A 19,512-nucleotide genomic window follows, 5' to 3' on the forward strand; every position below is an offset into this window, starting at 1 on the left:
GTTGATTTGTGCCACCGATAGGCGTGTCAGGGGAGGACAAGCGCGCGATGTTTCATCCCAAAAGCGACGCAAACTCGGGCCGCAGATGGGTCGAAAGCGGACAGAAAATGGACAAAAGTCTATTTGCTCCTGCGCGCTGGGCCGTCTGGTTCGTTCCTTTTACCTCAAACTGACGCATCCGGACAGGATGAGGTCGCGCGGTGGAGTTAGCCTTACGTCCCGTGCCGCCCACATGTGGATGCCACTCTCTTGACCTGTGGCTTCTAGCAAATTCACTGGAATTTTCCGTCATTTGACCCGCCAAAATGAAATCGGTTTGGTAAACCTGCGGGGTTTTCTCGAAATTTTTACTGTTCTATCCTCAAAATCTTTTTTCTGAGACAACTTTATTTCCTCTGTCTTAGCACGGCTGGTTTCCAGAACCATGCCAAAAATAAAAACGTGCCTACCGATGGTCTCCAACTCCATGCCTAAACGTAGGAGCAGGTCCGATGCTCCGATCAAGCAGTCCGTCCATGCATGACCTCGTGGGTCGCCAGTCTGATCACGACAGGAGTGGCTCGATCCATGTGGTTTTGGCTGCAAAGAGGAGGGTGCGACGATGCTGTGTGGAGAACATTGACAGGTCTTGAGGTCTGCATGGCCATGGCGTAAGAGGACGCAAAGCTAGTGATCGTCGGTTGCTAATGGGAAGACCGGTTGAGGAGTCCCTGTCAAGCTCCGTCAGTGCCTCTGCCTGGAGAAATTCCCGTATCTATCTTCTGTCGCGCTAGGCTCTTCCTTTGCATATAATCATTAGATACACACGGCAATGTGCAGGTCAGTCGGTTACGTTTCTTGATGTTTCTTAGAATGTTTGATTAACAAACCTCCACAGTCGCTGAAAGTATGCCCGCTCTGCCATGGACGGCTAAGATCTGCTCGTGCGGCCCCGCTTGCATTCATGCCTGCGTTTCAACGGGCAAATGCTTCTGCACTTTTTAAGCAATGATGGAACCTAGAGGTAATGTTTGATTAACAGTGTTTTATATCCGCCTGGGTCATCCTATGTATGTACCCTGGACCAGTACTCAAGTCTGCTCATGCAAGTATGCAAGCCCTATGTAATGGTCGAGGAATAATGCAGAGCAGTCAGCCTTTGGTCTCCAACTCTGCATGCTATTCTAGTATGCTACCGTCATGTGGTTCTTCTTCTTCGTAGGCTTCTCGTATTGTCTGCACGTCCGATGCTCGGATCAATACGTACATGCATGACCTCCTCACCAGGATACCTGCTGGCTTGTCAGTTGTCACCGGTCTGATCAGGACAGTAGTGGCTTTCACTTGGATCCATGTGATTTTGGCTGCAAAGAGGAGGGTGCGACCCTGCGAGGCTCATTGACAGGGCGTGGGGGTCTGCATGGCGTAAGAGACCGCAAAGCTGGTGCTCTTTTTTTGGTTACTAATGGGAGGACCGGTTGACGAGTCCCTGTGCGCTCCGGATCTGCAGTGGTTGCATGGGCGATGGTGATCTGCCTTTCGTGTTTTAGTTTTGGCCATGTTAAATGTTGGCCCTTGATTAGACTAGGTGGGCTCTCTCCGGCAAGGTGGTAGTCGGTGGTGGAACCACCGTCGGTGTTGGTCATGGTGGTGACCACTGCGACCTGCGGGCGGCAACCTCATTGGAGATTGTGGTGCCTATTGAAAGTTTTTTGTGAGGGTTTCTCTTTCCAGATTCGGTGATTGACTTCAGCGGTGAGATGCAAACTATGAACAACGACTTGACACAAAAGGGTGGTTGCGTAGCGGGGGTGATCGGATCGCATATAGCCGCTGGTATTGTGGAAAAGTGGTGGCGACAACACGTAAGTGACTTTGATGGTGCTGCTATTCAAGCACCTGGTCTCGAGCTCCAGGGTGAAAGACTAGGTTGACCGGAGTTGGTTATACCCCATAATGATGATATTTTTACGTCGTTATCTTATTGAAGGCACTGTTTGGATATGCTCGGACTGGTTCTTCAGGGTGAAGACCTAGATTCTGGCCTTGGTGGTTGGATCCGATGACGGCTACGCATGAACGCCGTTCCCTTCCTGAAGGCGTTGTTGTTGAAGAACCTTATCGTTTGTGTGTTGTCATGATATAGTTGATGTGGATATGGTCCTTATTATAGTCTGCCGATCACAAATCTGATCACTTTAGGGTTTTTTTCCTCGCCTACGCATAGCTTTGGTCTTATATGACATTGCTATTTGCCGACGTATTTTTTGTGTGCGTGCGTTGGTGTTGGCTATGCGCATTCTAGTTACACAGAGGCTGGGTGTATACTCATTGTATTTGTATTCTCTTGATGCTTTATTTTGAGCCAATAAAATCTATCCTTCATCGAAAAAATGCATGCCTGCTATTTAACGGGCAATTTGTTTTTGCGCTTTCTAAGCAATGATGGAACCTAGATGATTAACAGTGTTTCTATTGAGTACGGTGATTGAAAATAGGATAGACTAGATTTTTTTTTCCAAATACGCACGAGTATGCGTACTTTACTATAAAGAAGGAATGGAGTAAAGAGCCCTTTCACGTCAGTGTTTACAATATTACATGCACATGACACCACCCCTACTCCTACCTCACTTATATACTAAGGCCTCGTTTGGTTTGTAGAATTTTTATAGGAATTCTATAGGATGAGATTTGCAAAGAAAAAATTTCTTTAAAGCCCTTTGGTTTGTATGAATGGATTCCTATTCCTATGTAGGATAGGAATCAATCCTTCACATTTTGAAGGGAAAAAATATTAGCCTAGACTCAATGGAAAAAAAATCCTATCTGATGCATCAAATGACATCTCTTTCTCTATAGGAATTGACATGCATGTCATCTCACTTCCTATGATTTTTCTATTCCTATAACATTCCTATCCTATGAACCAAAGAAGGCTTAACTTGCCATTCTAGCCCACCTTTTCACCTTATGAAAGAATGCGTCCGTGTCTCCCTTAAGCAATCCCGCTTGTTTCCATGCTCTTCCTTCCTTGCATATCCGTAGGGTAACATAGTTCTTGGATGGTGAAGCTCCATCGAAGATTACAACGTTACGATGCTTCCATATCTTCCACATAACCAGGATGAAAACTGTCACGCGATCTCTACTCTGCTTTGTTGTACCTCCCTTGTCCCTGCACCAGTCTGTAATCCTAGTCTATCCTATATTTTCAATCACCATACTCAACAGAAACATAGGATAGACTATGATTTATTCAAGCTTGTCTTGTATTTCAAGGTCTTGTACTTCGATATATATGCCCATTAGGCTAAAGCAATACATCATCGATTCCACTGCTTACTTCTCTACTTACAGCTTCATATCCATGTGGGTCATCCATCATTTGGCTCTACATTGTTAAGTTGGCAATGATGAGGTTTTACTTTTCACGGAGCAGATAAATAAAGCACAATGACAGCGCGTACACGCAACACGCTTGCACTAACCGGCCGTTTTCTACTACAGGCAAACGCAATCATTTCCCCAAACTTCGGAAAACACGAGCTACCATGCAAGTTTGCAAACTTGTTTAGAATCTCACATTACCCTGGACCAGTACTCAAGTCTGCTCATGCAAGTGTATGCGGCCATGCAAAGCCCTATGCAACGGTCGAGGAATAATGCACGCAGAGCAGTCGGCCTTTGGCCTCCATGCTACCATCATGTGGTTCTTCTCCTTCGTAAGCTTTCCGTATTTGATTCTCTTTGTTTACGTATATCTTTCTTTTCATGCAGCGGACCAGTGATAAAAGTTGGCCGCAGGGTTCTAACCGAGCATACAGCTCTGAATCCTAGTATGAACTTGCTAGAGCACACACTGACACACAACCAGTGGAATTACCAGTACAAAGCAGTCAAGCACGGACACCAGTGAGACCAGAGAACAAGCCTGCATGGTTCGGTTCTACTAAGGGGTAAAAAATGGCTCCTAGTCTTGCATTGCGGTGCACACAAACTACGACGGTCAGGTGGTTGCAAAACCTAGTCTGTTAAGACCGTTAGAGTCAAGCAGCGTCGTTGCAGGCAGGCACTGGCAGCCTGCTAGCTACACTGACGGTTGCTGCAGTTTGCTCACCTCACCTAATTAATTCCTTTGTTTGGACGTAAGGGAACCTAGCAGCTAGCAAGTTCGCAGAAATGCAGTTCATTTGAAGCATAATGATGGCTGTGATCTCCGCTCCAACCACCGTGATCCATTCACTGATGATCGCCACCGGAGTCCCATTGGTTGTGCTGGGTCCTGCGCGGGAATATATTGCACCCAAAGTCAAAACGTTAAACAGTGAAAGTGACCAAACCAAATAGTTTTTTTTTTGAACTGTCCAGCAATTGCTGGCTATTTCATTGATTCATAGCAGGGAGAACATGGTGATGACAAAAAATGTGTGGCGGTCAGGGACCAAGGATAAAATGGAGAGAAAAGTGAAAAAGGGGCCTCTTAAGAACCTACAATCTCACGGTGGTTCCCCGAAGGGGCTCTCAATGCCGTTGGCTCCCGCGAGTCTCCAAAGCTCCAATGAATTTCTCAATTCTCTCACAATGTCAGAGGTGGAGGCTATCTTGTTATGGAAAGTGCATCTATTCCGCTCCTGCCAAATCTCCCAGCATGTTGCAAGGAGCATGGTTTTTGCTCCTTTGCGCTCCCTTGGCGTTGCCCTGTTGATAATTTCTCTGATAATCGCCAATGGCTTCTTATGGCGCCACTCGTCCGTCGGCGCGAAGGTGGAGCAGCCGTGCCATGATGCCACCCGTTGCCACACTCTCCATGCCTCGATGCATTCCCAGATAATGTGCTTGCTTGTTTCAAGGCTCCGGTGACAGAGCTGGCAGAAATAGCCATTTGGCCAGCCCCGTCGCTGGAGTCTGTCATTTGACCAGACTCGGTTTTGTAGCAGCAGCCAGCAGAACACTTTGATCTTCCCTGGGGCCCAAGTTTTCCATATTATGCCTTCGAACTCTGAGGTATGCCGTCCCTGAAAATGCATCTGGTAAGCGAAGCTTGCTGTGTATCCTCCTTTTGCCTCCATGTTCCACCGAATTTGGTCCCTTTCTTCTTCATTTAGCAGAATGTTTGCCTCACGAATTCGTCAGTGCAGCCGCAGGAAGTCTGGCAGTACCAGGTTGATATCCCCATGTTCAAGGTCGTTGATCCATGTTTCGTTTTGCAGAGCTTGGAAAACTGTCCTGTTTTTGTGCCGGGAGTGTTTGAACAAGGTTGGGTAGCCCTGGGCTAGGGTTCCAGGTCCCATCCATGTAGATTGCCAGAAGAGCGCCGTCTTGCCATCTCCAACTGTCACCGTTGTTGCTGCAGCAAACAAAGCTCTGTCCGTGTCGTCGCATGACGGTGGTGTGCCGACCCATGGTCTGTCCGGGTCTTTCCAAGCGATCCATAGCCAGCGTAGCCGAAGTGCTCGGCTGAAACCTTGCAGGTCCAGGATTCCGAGCCCCCCCTTCTCAGTTGGTGCGCAGACCGTTTGCCAGTTCACCTTGCAGCTGGCCCCAGTTATTTCCTCCTCCTGCTTCCAAAGGAAACGCCTTCTGCACTTATCAATTTCTTTGAGCAATTTCGGTGGAACCCGCAGAACCGAGAGGGCGAAAGTGGGCATTGTTGGGGAACGTTGCAGAAAACAAAAATTTTCCTACGGTTTCACCAAGATCCATCTATGAGTTCATCTAGCAACGAGTGATCGGATTGCATCTACATACCTTTGTAGATCACGCGCGGAAGCGTTCAAAGAACGGGGATGAGGAAGTCGTACTCGACGTGATCCAAATCACCGGAGATCCTAGCGTCGAATGGACGGCACCTCCGTGTTCAACACACGTACGGTCAGCGTGACATCTCCTCCTTCTTGATCCAGCAAGGGGGGGGGGGGAGAGGTTGATGAAGATCCAGCAGCAGGATAGCGTGGTGGTGGATGCAGGGGTCACCGCAGCAGGGCTTCGCCGTTCTACTACGCGAGGAGGAGAGGTGTAGCAAGGGAGAGGGAGGCGCCAAGACTCAAGGGTGCAGCTGCCCCTCCCTCCTCCTTTATATAGGCTCCCCTAGGGGGGGTGCCGGCCCTAGGAGATGGGATCTCCTAGGGGGGGCGGCGGCCAAGGGGTGGAGTGCCCCCCAAGCCAGGTGGGGCGCCCCCACCCCAGGGTTCCCAGCCCTAGGCGCATGGGGTGGGCCAAGGGGGGCGCACCAACCCACTATGGGCTGGTTCCCCTCCTCACTTTGGCCCATGGGGCCCTCCGGGATGGGTGGCCCCACCCGATGGACCCCGGGACCCTTCCGGTGGTCCCGGTACAATACCGGTGACCCCGAAACTCTCTCGATGGCCGAAACTGCACTTCCTATATATAATTCTTCACCTCCGGACCATTCCGGAACTCCTCGTGATGTCCGGGATCTCATCCGGGACTCCGAACAACTTTCGGGTTACTGCATATTCATATCTCTACAACCCTAGCGTCACCGAACCTTAAGTGTGTAGACCCTACGGGTTCGGGAGACATGTAGACATGACCGAGATGGCTCTCCGGTCAATAACCAACAGCGGGATCTGGATACCCATGTTGGCTCCCACATGCTCCTCGATGATCTCATCGGATGAACCACGATGTCGAGGATTGAAGCAACCCCGTATACAATTCCCTTTGTCAATCGGTACGTTACTTGCCCGAGATTCGATCGTCGGTATCCCAATACCTCGTTCAATCTCGTTATCGGCAAGTCACTTTACTCGTACCATAATGCATGATCCCGTGACCAGACACTTGGTCACTTTGAGCTCATTGTGATGATGCATTATCGAGTGGGCCCAGAGATACCTCTCCGTCATACGTAGTGACAAATCCCAGTCTTGATCCGTGTCAACCCAACAGACACTTTCGGAGATACCTGTAGTATACCTTTATAGTCACCCAGTTACGTTGCGACGTTTGGTACACCCAAAGCACTCCTACGGTATCCGGGAGTTACACGATCTCATGGTCTAAGAAAAAGATACTTGACATTGGAAAAACTCTAGCAAACGAACTATACGATCTTGTGCTATGTTTAGGATTGGGTCTTGTCCATCACATCATTCTCCTAATGATGTGATCTCGTTATCAATGACATCCAATGTCCATAGTCAGGAAACCATGACTATCTGTTGATCAACGAGCTAGTCAACTAGAGGCTTACTAGGGACATGTTGGTGTGTATGTATTCACACATGTATTACGATTTCCGGATAACACAATTATAACATGAATAAAAGACAATTATCATGAACAAGGTAATATAATAATAATCCTTTTATTATTGCCTCTAGGGCATATTTCCAACAGTCTCCCACTTGCACTAGAGTCAATAATCTAGTTACATTGTGATGAATCGAACACCCATGGAATTCTGGTGTTGATCATGTTTTGCTTTAGGGAGAGGTTTAGTTAATGGATCTGCTACATTCAGGTCCGTGTGTACTTTACAAATATCTATGTCTCCATTTTGAACATATTCACGTATGGAGTTGAAGCGACGCTTGATGTGCCTGGTCTTCTTGTGAAACCTGGGCTCCTTGGCAAGTGCAATAGCTCCACTGTTGTCACAGAAGAGTTTGATCGGCCCCGACGCATTGGGTATGACTCCTAGGTCGGTGATGAACTCCTTCACCAAAATTGCTTCATGCGCTGCCTCCGAGGCTGCCATGTACTCCACTTCACATGTAGATCCCGCCACGACGCTCTGCTTGCAACTGCACCAGCTTACTGCCCCACCATTCAAAATATACACGTATCCGGTTTGTGACTTAGAGTCATCCAGATCTGTGTCGAAGCTAGCATCGACTTAACCCTTTACGATGAGCTCTTCGTCACCTCCATAAACGAGAAACATTTCCTTAGTCCTTTTCAGGTACTTCAGGATATTCTTGATCGCTGTCCAGTGTTCCTTGCCGGGATTACTTTGGTACCTACCTACCAAACTTACGGCAAGGTTTACATCAGGTCTGGTACACAGCATGACATACATAATAGAACCTATGGCTGAGGCATAGGGGATGACACTCATCTCTTCTATATCTTCTGCCGTGGTCGGACATTGAGCTGAGCTCAATTTCATACCTTGCAACACAGGCAAGAACCCCTTCTTAGATTGATCCATATTGAACTTCTTCAATATCTTATCAAGGTATGTGCTTTGTGAAAGACCTATGAGGCGTCTTGATCTATCTCTATAGATCTTGATGCCTAATATATAAGCAGCTACTCCAAGGTCCTTCATTGAAAAACTCTTATTCAAGTAGGCCTTAATGCTGTCCAAAAGCTCTATATCATTTCCCATCAAAAGTATGTCATCTACATATAATATGAGAAATGCTACAGAACTCCCACTCACTTTCTTGTAAACGCAGGCTTCTCCATAAGTCTGCGTAAACACAAACGCTTTGATCATCTCATCAAAGCGAATGTTCCAACTCCGAGATGCTTGCACCAGCCCATAAATCGAGCGTTGGAGCTTGCACACCTTGTCAGCATTCTTAGGATCGACAAAATCTTCCGGCTGCATCATATACAATTCTTCCTAAAGGAAACCATTAAGGAATGCCGTTTTGACGTCCATTTTCCATATCTCATAATCATAGAATGCGGCAATTGCTAACATGATTCGGACGGACTTCAGCTTTGCTACCGGTGAGAAAGTCTCATCGTAGTCAACCCCTTGAACTTGTCGATAACCCTTAGCGACAAGCCGAGCTTTATAGATGGTCACATTACCATCCGCGTCTGTCTTCTTCTTAAAGATCCATTTATTTTAAATGGCTCGCCGCTCAACGGGCAAGTCAGTCAAAGTCATACTTCGTTTTCATACATGGATCCTATCTCGGATTTCATGGCTTCCAGCCATTTGTTGGAATCCGGGCCCGCCATCGCTTCTTCATAGTTCGAAGGTTCACCATTGTCTAACAACATGATTTCCAAGACAGGGTTGCCGTACCACTCTGGTGCGGAACGTGTCCTTGTGGACCTATGAAGTTCAGTAGCAACTTGATCTGAAGTTTCATGATCATCATCATTAACTTCCTCTCTAGTCGGTGCAGGCACCTCAGGAACATTTTCTTGAGTTGCGCCATTTTCCGGTTCAAGAGGTAACACTTCATCAAGTTCTACTTTCCTCCCACTTACTTCTTTCGAGAGAAACTCCTTCTCTAGAAAGGATCCATTCTTGGCAACAAAGATCTTGCCTTCGGATCTGAGGTAGAAGGTATACCCAATAGTTTCTTTAGGGTATCCTATGAAGACGCATTTTTTCGACTTGATTTCGAGCTTTTCAGGTTGAAGTTTCTTGACATAAGCATCGCATCCCCAAACTTTTAGAAACCACAGCTTAGGTTTCTTCCCAAACCATAACTCAAACGGTGTCGTCTCCATGGATTTTGACGGAGCCCTATTTAAAGTGAATGCGGCAGTCTTTAAAGCATAGCCCCAAAAAGATAGCGGTAAATCGGTAAGAGACATCATAGATCGCACCATATCTAATAGAGTGCGATTACGACGTTCAGACACACCATTACGCTGAGGTGTTCCAGGCGGCGTGAGTTGTGAAACTATTCCACATTTTCTTAAGTGTGTGCCAAATTCGTGACTCAAGTATTCTCCTCCACGATCTGATCGCAGGAACTTGATTTACCTGTCACGTTGATTCTCAACCTCACTCTAAAATTCCTTGAACTTTTCAAAGGTCTCAGACTTGTGTTTCATTAAATAGACATACCCATATCTACTCAAGTCATCAGTGAGGGTGAGAACATAACGATAACCACCACGAGCCTCAACACTCATTGGACCGCATACATCAGTATGTATGATTTCCAATAAGTTGGTTGCTCGGTCCATTGTTCCTGAGAACGGAGTCTTGGTCATTTTACCCATGAGGCATGGTTCGCACGTGTCAAATGATTCGTAATCAAGAGACTCTAAAAGTCCATCTGCATGGAGCTTCTTCATGCGTTTGACACCTATGTGACCAAGGCGGCAGTGCCACAAGTAGGTGGGACTATCATTATCAACCTTACATCTTTTGGTACTCACACTATGAATATGTGTAGCATTACGCTCGAGATTCATTAAGAATAAACCATTCACCATCGGAGCATGACCATAAAACATATCTCTCATATAAATAGAACAACCATTATTCTCGGATTTAAATGAGTAGCCATCTCGTATTAAACGAGATCCTGATACAATGTTCATGCTCAAACTTGGCACTAAATAACAATTATTGAGGTTCAAAACTAATCCCGTAGGTAAATGTAGAGGTAGCGTGCCGACGGCGATCACATCGACCTTGGAACCATTCCCGACGCGCATCGTCACCTCCTCCTTCGCCAGTCTCCGCTTATTCCGCAGCTCCTGCTTTGAGTTACAAATGTGAGCAACTGCACCGGTATCAAATACCCAGGAGCTACTACGAGTACTGGTAAGGTACACATCAATTACATGTATATCACATATACCTTTCATTTTGCCGACCTTCTTGTCCGCTAAGTATTTGGGGCAGTTCCGCTTCCAGTGACCACTTTCCTTGCAATAAAACACTCAATCTCGGGCTTGGGTCCATTCTTTGGCTTCTTCCCGGTAGCTTGCTTACCGGACGCGGCAACTCCCTTGCCGTCCTTCTTGAAGTTCTTCTTACCCTTGCTCCTTTTGAACGTAGTGGTTTTATTCACCATCAACACTTGATGTTTCTTTTTGACTTCTACCTCTGCTGATTTCAGCATTGCAAATACTTCAGGAATGGTCTTTTCCATCCCATGCATATTGAAGTTCATCAGAAAGCTCTTGTAGCTCGGTGGAAGCGACTGAAGGATTCTGTCAATGACCGCGTCATCCGGGAGATTAACTCCCAGCTGAGTCAAGCGGTTATGTAACCCAGACATGGTGAGTATGTGCTCACTGACAGAACTGTTTTCCTCCATCTTACAACTGAAGAGCTTGTCGGAGACTTCATATCTCTCGACCCGGGCATGAGCTTGAAAAATCATTTTCAGCTCTTCGAACATCTCATATGCTCCGTGTCTCTCAAAACGCTTTTGGAGCCTTTTTCTAAGCTGTAAAGCATGCCGCACTGAACGAGGGAGTAATCATCGGTACGTGTCTGCCAAGCGTTCATAACGTCTTGTTCTGCAGGGAGAATAGGTGCTTCACCTAGCGGTGCTTGTAGAACATAATCTTTCTTGGCAGCTATGAGGATGATCCTCAGGTTCCGGATCCAGTCCGTATAGTTGCTGCCATCGTCTTTCAGCTTGGTTTTCTCTAGGAACGCGTTGAAGTTGAGGACAACGTTGGCCATTTGATCTACAATACATGTTGTAAAGATTTTAGACTAAGTTCATGATAATTAAATTCATCTAAATCAAATTATTCAATGAACTCCCACTTAGATAGACATCCCTCCAGTCATCTAAGTATAACATGATCCGAGTTGACTAGGCCGTGTCTGATCATCACGTGAGACGGACTAGCCAACATCGGTGAACATTTTCATGTTGATCGTATCTTCTATACGACTCATGCTCGACCTTTCGGTCTTCTGTGTTCCGAGGCCATGTCTGTACACATGCTAGGCTCGTCAAGTCAACCTAAGTGTTTTGCGTGTGTAAATCTGTCTTACACCCGTTGTATGTGAACGTTAGAATCTATCACACCCGATCATAACGTGGTGCTTCGAAACAATGAACTGTCGCAACGGTGCACAGTTAGGGGGAACACTTTCTTGAAATTATTATGAGGGATCATCTTATTTACTACCGTCGTTCTAAGTAAACAAGATGCAAAAACATGATAAACATCACATGCAATCAAATAATAATAGTGACATGATATGGCCAATATCACATAGCTCCTTTGATCTCCATCTTGGGGCTCCATGATCATCTTGTCACCGGCATGACATCATGATCTCCATCATCGTGTCTCCATGAAGTTGCTCGCCAACTATTACTTCTACTACTACGGCTAACACGTTTAGCAATAAAGTAAAGTAATTTACATGGCGTTTCTCAATGACACGCATGTCATACAAAAAATAAAGACATCTCCTATGGCTCCTGCCGGTTGTCATACTCATCGACATGCAAGTCGTGATTCCTATTACAATAGTATGAACATCTCATACATCACATATATATCATTCATCATTCATCACAACTTTGGCCATATCACATCACAAAACACTTGCTGCAAAAACAAGTTAGACGCCCTCTAATTGTTGTTGCAAGTTTTACGTGGCTGCAATAGGGTTCTAGCAAGAACGTTTTCTTACCTACGTGAAAACCACAACGTGATTTGTCAACTTCTATTTACCCTTCATAAGGACCCTTTTCATCGAATCTGCTCCAACTAAAGTGGGAGAGACAGACACCCGCCAGCCACCTTATGCAACTAGTGCATGTCAGTCGGTGGAACCGGTCTCACGTAAGCGTACGTGTAAGGTTGGTCCGGGCCGCTTCATCCCACAATACCGTTGAAGCAAAATAAGACTAGTAGCGGCAAGAAAGTTGACAACATCTACGCCCACAACAAATTGTGTTCTACTCGTGCAAAAAGAACTACGCATAGACCTAGCTCATGATGTCACTGTTGGGGAACGTTGCAGAAAACAAAAAATTTCCTACGGTTTCACCAAGATCCATCTATGAGTTTATCTAGCAAGGAGTGATGGGATTGCATCTACATACCTTTGTAGATCATGCACGGAAGCGTTCAAAGAACGGGGATGAGAAAGTCGTACTCGACGTGATCCAAATCACCGGAGATCCTAGCGCCGAACGGACGGCACCTCCGTGTTCAACACACGTACGGTGAGCGTGACATCTCCTCCTCGTTGATCCAACAAGGGGGAAGGAGAGGTTGATGAAGATCCAGCAGCACGACGGTGTGGTGGTGGATGCAGGGGTCACCGTAGCAGGGCTTCGCCGTTCTACTACGCGAGGAGGAGAGGTGTAGCAAGGGAGAGGGAGGCGCCAAGACTCAAGGGTGCAACTGCCCCTCCCTCCCCCCCTTTATATAGGCTCCCCTAGGGGGGCGCCGGCCCTAGGAGATGGGATCTCCTAGGGGGGGCGGCGGCCAAGGGGTGGAGTGCCCCCCAAGCCAGGTGGGGCGCCCCCCCACCCCAGGGTTCCCAGGCGCATGGGGTGGGCCAAGGGGGGCGCACCAGCCCACTATGGGCTGGTTCCCCTCCCCACTTTGGCCCATGGGGCCCTCCGGGATGGGTGGCCCCACCCGGTGGACCCTCGGGACCCTTCCGGTGGTCCCGGTACAATACCGGTGACCCGGAAACTCTCCTGATGGCCGAAACTGCACTTCCTATATATAATTCTTCACCTCCAGACCATTCCGGAACTCCCCGTGACGTCCGGGATCTCATCCGGGACTCCGAACAACTTTCGGGTTACTGCATATTCATATCTCTACAACCCTAGCGTCACCGAACTTTAAGTGTGTAGACCCTACGGGTTCGGGAGACATGTAGACATGACCGAGATGGCTCTCCGGTCAATAACCAACAGCGGGATCTGGATACCCATGTTGGCTCCCACATGCTCCTCGATGATCTCATCGGATGAACCATGATGTCGAGGATTCAAGCAACCCCGTATACAATTCCCTTTGTCAATCGGTACGTTACTTGTCCGAGATTCGATCGTCGGTATCCCAATACCTCGTTCAATCTCATTATCGGCAAGTCACTTTACTCGTACCGTAATGCATGATCCCGTGACCAGACACTTGGTCACTTTGAGCTCATTGTGATGATGCATTACCGAGTGGGCCCAGAGATACCTCTCCGTCATACGGAGTGACAAATCCCAGTCTTGATCCGTGTCAACCCAACAGACACTTTCGGAGATACCCGTAGTATACCTTTATAGTCACCCAGTTACGTTGCGATGTTTGGTACACCCAAAGCACTCCTACGGTATCCGGGAGTTACACGATCTCATGGTCTAAGGAAAAGATACTTGACATTGGAAAAACTCTAGCAAACGAACTATACGATCTTGTGCTATGTTTAGGATTGGGTCTTGTCCATCACATCATTCTCCTAATGATGTGATCTCGTTATCAATGACATCCAATGCCCATAGTCAGGAAACCATGACTATCTGTTGATCAACGAGCTAGTCAACTAGAGGCTTACTAGGGACATGTTGGTGTCTATGTATTCACACATGTATTACGATTTCCGGATAACACAATTATAGCATGAATAAAAGACAATTATCATAAACAAGGAAATATAATAATAATCCTTTTATTATTGCCTCTAGGGCATATTTCCAACAGGCATGGCGCTGAGGACACTGCGGACCAGCACTCTTCTGCTGGCCAGGGGGAGAAGGCGGCCCTTCCAGCCGACTAACCGAGCTCTGATCCTATCGATGAGGAACTGCAGGTGCACTAATTTAAGCCGTGTCGTCGTCACCGGGAGTCCTAGATATCTAATGGAGAAATAGGTGATGGAACCACCAAAACTCCCAAGGATCTCGGAGAGATCAATGTGTTCACATCTAATCGGCGTCATTGTTGATTTGGCCGGGTTGATATGCAGGCCAGTGGCGTTTCCAAATTCAGTTAGTATCTCCATAATGGTTTGCACTTCATGCTGGTCCGGGTTTGCGAAGATTACTGCATCGTCCGCATAAAGACTAACTCTAAGTTTGATCTCACGGCCTGGCAGAGGGGCAATCAGGTCTTGTTCCACCGCTGCTTTGAGTACTCTATGAAGGGGGTCAATGGCTAGGATGAAAAGGAGTGGCGAGAGGGGCTCGCCCTGCCGCAGTCCCTTTCTGTGCACTATCTTCTGCCCAGCGACGCCATTGAGTAGGAAGGCCGATGAGGAGGTGGAGAGAAGGAGGGCAATCCAGTCGCGCCACCTTGCACTAAAACCTAACTGTTGGAGCAGCTCGAGCAGATAATCCCATGAGACATTATCAAAAGCCTTGGAGATATCTAATTTGAGTAGAAGGGCCGGGGTCTTCTTAGCGTGGAGGGACTTGACACAATTTTGCATGTAGAGGTAGCTATCATGTATGCATTTGGTTCTGAGGAAAGCCGTCTGCGCCGGGGAAATCAAGCTTTGATTCAACGTTGCAAGGCGGAGCGAGAGCACTTTGGAGATCAGTTTTGCAACAGAGTGAATTAGGCTAATTGGTCTGTAGTCGTTGATTGTAGCAGCACCATCTTTCTTGGGAAGAAGAACTACAACAGCTGTGTTGAGCGTTTGGAAATTTTCCCCGGCTAAGTGGTAGAACTGATGAAAAACGTCCATCACGTCCCCTTTTATGGTTGGCCAGCAGCTTCTGAAGAAAACCCCGGAGAAGCCATCCGGGCCAGGAGATTTCTCCGCCGGCGATTGCTTGATTGCCTGTCACACTTCCTGCTCAGTGAATGGATTGTCTAGGCCGCCACCTTGGACACTTGGCATGTCGATGAGCTCCAGTCAATAGTGCTAGCTCGGTCCTGTCTAGTCCCTAATGATCCAGCGAAGTGACTATGGACGATTTCCTCTTTTTCATCGTTGGAGGTGGCCACCCCAATCGGTCCGCGCAGCGAGTGAATGAAAATTTTCCTGCGCCTGGCATTGATCTTGGCCTGAAAGAAGGCTGCTTGGGCGTCCCCTGCCCGCAGCCATGTTATCCTAGACGCCTGGCGTTTCCGGGCCCTTTCCACCGCTGCCAGTCGAAGAATTCGCAGCTTCAGAAGCTTTCTAAGGTGAAACTCACCCTGCGTGAGCGGCCGGCGCTCTTGCGCTATATCCAGCCGTAGCACTACCAGTGTAGCCAGCTGCAGTTGCATTTTAGCATCGCTAAACAACGATCTACTCCAAATTTTGAGGTCCCTAGCTACCCGATGCATTTTGATGTTCAGGCGATCGAACGCGCAGGCCGCTGGGGCTGGCCGTTGCCATGCTCGCTGCACCGTCTCGTGGAAGCACGGGAACCTTGGCCAGAACGATTCGAAACGGAACCGGGGCGCCATCCTAGGGGTAGTAGCAGCAGCCAGGAGCAGCGGGCAGTGATCCGAGCATGAGGTGGACGCCGCGTGTAGCATGAAATCAGGGAACATGGTCTCCCACTCCATTGTGCAGAAAAATTTATCTATGCTCGCAAGAGTTGGGTCTTGACACTCGCTACTCCAAGTGAAAGGCCTATTTTTGCATTTGATCTCTCGCAGGCCACCGGCGTCGATTGCCGCCCTAAACCTACCCATGATCCTCCTATTTATGTTGCTATTGTTTTTGTCACGGGCCTCGTAGATGATGTTAAAATCTCCATTTAGGAGCCAGGGCTCTCCATGGGGAGGGGCGGCTTGCAGTAGTTCAGCCAGAAAGGAGTCCTTTCGCGCGCTCTCAGATGGGCCGTAGACCGTCGTCAACCAAAAACTAGCTCCCGTGGAGAGAACTGTGACCTTGGCTGTGATGGAGAACTCGCCGATCATATGGGATTGGACTCTGGCTAAGGTCGAATCCCAGAAAATAGCAGCGCCTCCTCTTGTGCCATTAGCTGGTAGGACGATGCAGTCGTCGAGCCTTTGCCCTCCTACTTCTCTAGCGATCGTTGCCGTCCACTCCTCAAGTTTGGTCTCCTGGATGCAGAGAATGGCTAGGCGGTGCGCGTTTGCCGTGTCCTGAACTACAGCACGCCGGGCTGGGTTGTTCAGGCCCCGGACGTTCCGGCTCATGATCGGGCTAGCCGTGCTACTCATCAGAAACATGAATCATCCGCGGGAGGCTGGCCCTAGGCGCGAGCCAGGGATGGACGGCGACGACTTCTTTTACTGAAAGAAACCACGAGTACACAAACCTACCATCCGGGGGTTGCCGGCGGCCACCAATAGGCCCAAAACCCCGCTGGCAAACAACTAGCAGCCATGCCCAAATACTGTTACAACTCGCGTGCCCTAAGGCCGACAAACTACATCCTAACTTCACCCAGCCCGAGGCTGGTCGTCGTCGACTACGGTGATGATCTAACATGGGGAGACCGGGCGGCCAGAGGCCTCTCCATCAGCGCCAAGCATGCCGACAGCGGCCTTGAGAGCCTGGGCGTCCAAGCGGGTCAGCCTTGCGATCGCAGCTATGTCGTCGTCCGTCAGAGGCTCGTCGAAATGGCGGATGAGCGCCTCAGCCACAACCGTTGTCATCTTCTCCTTCGATCCCAGGATCCCGAGGCCATGCACCAAACGGAATGTCGCGTGCTGCGCATGGGGCACCGCTGTCTGGTTGCTTGCCTGACGCGACAGGCCCCCCCAAGACCAAACCAAATAGTGGAACGCATAAAAGTGCCCCCCCCCCCAAATTTCTGATATAGCGTGAGTTGCCAAAAAAGTGCAAGGTGATCCTTACCGACGCACCCGACATAAGTGACAGCCGACATAAGTGACAGGCAACAACGGACATAAGTGACCTTTTCGTTGCAAGGTGATCCTTACTGACGCACCCGACCCCCGTGCCGCCCCCGCTCGGGCGACTCGGACGGTTCCCCAACCCTAGCTGCCGTTGGGGCCGACTCCTCCTTCCCTCACCCCGTCACCGCCGGAGAACGCCGCTGGGATGCGCGCGGGGCCGACGGCGGTGGCGGGGATCCTCCTCTCTCCAGTGTCTCACGGGTGGTACGGAGCCCTTACGCGTGTGGAGGCGCGGTAGATCCGGCGATGGCCGTGGCTGGTTCTGCCACGAGCGACGGCGACTGCGGCACATCGGGCAGCCCGGTCACGGTCGGCGGCACGTCATCCGGCTTTGGATCGGCAATGGCGTGGAGGGCCTGGTGGGCTGCTTGGCGGCATCTCCGGTCAGATCTGTTCTGGCCATTGCAGCCAGCGGTGGTGGTCATATCTTCCGTCTGAGGTAGTCGGCCTGAGACTGGGTGATCGAATCCCGAGATCCGTCATCTAGTCCCGGCTGCGAGTCGGGGAGACATGGTTGCCGGTGAAACCGAGCCAACGGCACGCGATGGCGGCGTTCTGTGCCGTTACCTTGATGAAGGCATCGTCGAGTAACTATTGTCAATCCACTCGTGCCCCAACATGTGTGCAAATTTTCATGAAGAAAAAACATTCGGAAATGCTTTTGTAAAAAAAATCATGCTCTAAAAAATCTGTTTTCGAAATGATTATGGAGCATCAATTTTGTTTTTTTGCACAAAAGCATTTTGAAATGTAGTTTCTTCATGAAAATTTGCACGCATGTTGAGAATTTGTCAATGTTTGTTTAAAAAAAATCTGATTTTTACTACTTCATATTTAATTTCATTGAGGGCACTTTCGTCCAACAACTCTCTTTCCCCCAACTAGTAGTAATCGTGCGCACACACATCATGTTTAATACTTCCTCTGTTCTAAATTACTTGTCTTGGATTTGTCTAGATACGAATGTATTTAGACTCATTTTAGTGCTAGATATATTCGTATTAGACAAATTTAAGACAAATAATTCGAAACGGAGGGAGTAGTATTTTCAGGAGTTTGCCTCAATGCCTCCCGCAATTCCCCCTTTTTTTTGCAAAAGAAATTTCCGCGACTCTCCCTTTGATATACGGATGTTGCCTAAATTTTGGTCGTTCAACAGGATAAACTATGTTGTGTGCCGACATGACAGTGGTCAATTTGCGTCGGTTGCAGACCTACACTGCACTTGTGCATTTCTCCACTAAAAGGATGTGTCTCGCCCTTCAGGCTCAACTTCTCGACGTGGCAAGGTTCTGGCTCACTGTCCAGACGGGGCTCCTCCCAGGTGCGTGGCGTTTTGAGTCCTCAAAAACACCTGCCAAATGATTTCTTTAAAAAAAAAACACCTGCCAGATTGCTTGCTTACCGCGTTTCCGGACAGGTTTTGTTCAGCGTGAGCTGCGGTGCATCACCTTGACATCCAGTGTACACGATGATATGTTCATATGTGAGCATTTCCTAGTAGCAAGAAAAAGGCACGTCATGTGCCTTTGCCCGTAGATTGCTTTGGTGTGTGTGTGGGGATGCGTTGCTAGTCGATCCATTGCATCAAACCTAGCTAGCTTTGCACGTACAGATTGCTCCGGCGATCGATTGTTAGGATAATCACGATTAAGTAACCCAGTCCAGTACGGACTTGTAGCCTGAACCGAGTCGGTCGTGTATATAGGTATATTGACGTGAGTAAGCCTCTCAGGAGGTGGATACTGATTGAGTCAGCTCGTAGAAAATGTTCAGACCTGTATGATATCCAATACGAGAATATACCACACTTCTGTTTTTCGTGTGGCTGCCTTAGCCACTCAGATCTGTACTGTCCGACATCGGGGACTAGGGATGCCAATGGAGATTTACCATTTGGGAAAAACTTGAGGCCGATGGATAATGGAAGAGGGCGTACTCGGGTGATGGCTCGTCAAAGGAGCATCAGGGTTTTTCGGGTAATAAAGCTGAGACGAGGAACTCTAGTACTGCTGCAGAGAAGGGTGCAGAGGTCACCTCCCC

The sequence above is a fragment of the Triticum aestivum genome, chromosome 3A (genome assembly GCF_018294505.1).
Source record: "Triticum aestivum cultivar Chinese Spring chromosome 3A, IWGSC CS RefSeq v2.1, whole genome shotgun sequence".
Lineage (NCBI taxonomy): Eukaryota > Viridiplantae > Streptophyta > Magnoliopsida > Poales > Poaceae > Triticum > Triticum aestivum.